Raw genomic sequence first — 2500 nt, forward strand, 5'->3', positions numbered from 1 at the left:
GATGCGGCTAGCGGAACCTCTTTCGGAACTCGCTCGAGCACATTATTTATTTCGGTGACAATACGCTACGTCGAAAACACATAACTTCCAACCAACAAATTTCGCCGAGGTATTGCACCCTCCCCATTCGAATCGTACAGTTCCCATTTGTTGTGGTTTTCAATGTAAAAGATCTTATATGCCTTCCAACTGAACCGGTCGAGGAAGCGCGTATACACTTCGCGCTGAAATATACATCGTCTACCGCGCGGAGATCTCTCGCGAGACCGTCGACGCGCATCGACGAGGAAGCGCGTATACAATTTTCACGCTGATTTTTCGAGAGATATATACCTTTAATCGTCTATAGCACGGACATCTCTTGCGAGAACATGCTGGGCATCGACGATGCAAGCGCGTATGCAACTTTCACGCTGGGCAGTTAATGATCGCCGAAAGCACGGACATCTCTTTCACGCTGGGCATTAGAATAGCGCGTACAGAGAACATGCTGGTCATCCAGGCGAGGAAGCGCGGACAGTCGCGTCACGCTGAAAAATATCTCTCTTGGACCTTTACCATCGTCTATAGCACGAACATCTCTTGCGAGAACATGCTGGGCATCGACGATGGGCAAGCGCGTACAATTGTGTCACGCTGAAGTATATTTTGTATCTCGCCCATAGCGGGCGAGCTGGCGCGTATAAAGTGCGCGCTGGGCAATCGACACGGGACACCTTTTGGAAGTTCGTATCGAGCCTGCTCTGGCTGCAACAACATATTTGTGTCGTAAATGCCATATACCATCCGTCCCCTTAACGGGCTCGTGCTCAGGAAATTTTCTCTTTCGGGCGGTTTCATTTTTATGGATTTGTTTGTTTGCGGTTTCGTTTTATATATGTTCGAGTGTTACGGTCAACTTATATAGTTCGAGTGTTATGGTCAACGTATATTATTATTCGGGCTTTTCCTGTATTTTAGCACTTTAGCATTATAGCTTTTTGGAGACTGGATAGGTATATATAAATCCACGCTCTCTTAGCGTACTGGACATTTCGTACACGTTGTCACGTCCATTTTTTTATTTCGTTAATTTTAAACTTTGTCGGTCCGAGAACTCGGATTCCAAAGTTCCAGAATTGATGCAAGGGTGGTACAATTTATACCCGAGTTTGAAAAACTCGCATAAAAGGTCACCAACGCCGCCTTAGGACGCTTGCCACAATTGGGACATTCGGTCAAAGACTCCGACCCGTGGCCATGCAGTGTGGAGAAAAATTCGATCACCGACACGGCACAGAGCAGTCGAGAACGTATTCTCGAGGAGCGGTGGACTGCTTCTCAACCGAGGTCATAGAATAGCCACGCGCCCGAGCGCTACTCCGGCCGGCCGGCTCGAGCCAGCGAGTCTCCTTACAGATACGAAACGGCCGGCCGGTAGGCCGGCGCCGCGCGGTCCGACGCACGGGCGCTTACGGTGGTAAACTCGCGCGGCAACGGACCGTCCGGAGAGACCGTTGTAACTTAGTCGCGCGGCGAACACACGTATAAAGTCCTATTAACGTTGAACTTTTATGCACGGAAATTGTGTAGACCTATTAAACAATGACGAATAAACATATTTTCGAGATATAACAAAATTTAATCGATCGGAACATAGAAAAAAAGCAGTTGCAAAATTCGAAAAAACGAAAGAAAAGAAATATCGAAAATCTAACACGTACGATCGATTACTACTATTAAATTAAGCGATATTATTAAAAAAAAATCATTTGTTTATAAATAAAAATTATCGACAAATCGCAAAAAACCTCCGGAAGCGTCGTTTCCAAATGGTTAAAAATAATTAATTCGATCAAACAATGCTACGGTAAGTACAATCAATAGGTTTTATTAAGGTTTTTCAAAAAAAATTTACAGGTCAACGGTTTAATTAACGAGAAAATAGCGAAAGAACGCGATCGAATTTTTTCGTCGCGGAATATTAACTCCCTCTCGGAACTTTTTCAAGCTACCGCGGACGATTCTAACTCTCGCTCGGCATTTTTTTTTCCAAACTATCGTCGATGTACGATTATTAACTCTCGATAGGAATTTTTTTTTTCGAACTGTCGACAATATGCGAACTTTAACTCTCGGTGGGAATTTTTTCAAACTAACGTCAATGTACGTTTCTTAACTCTCGGTGGGAATTTTTTTTTCCAAACTATCGCCGATATACGAACTTTAACTATCGGTGGGAATTTTTTTTATCAAACTACCCTCGTTATACGAACTTTAACTCTCGGTAGGAATATTTTCAAACTATCGTCAATGTACGATTATTAACTCTCGGTAGGAATTTTTTTTGTCAAACTACCCTCATTATACGAACTTTAACTCTCGGTAGGAATTTTCTTTGTCAAACTACCACCAATATGCGAACTGTAACTCTCGGTAGGAATTTTTTTTGTCAAACTACCACCAATATGCGAACTTTAACTATCGGTAGGAATTTTTTTTGTCAAACTACCCTCGTTAT

This window comes from Xylocopa sonorina, unplaced genomic scaffold, assembly GCF_050948175.1.
Source record: "Xylocopa sonorina isolate GNS202 unplaced genomic scaffold, iyXylSono1_principal scaffold0079, whole genome shotgun sequence".
Taxonomy (NCBI): Eukaryota; Metazoa; Arthropoda; class Insecta; order Hymenoptera; family Apidae; genus Xylocopa; species Xylocopa sonorina.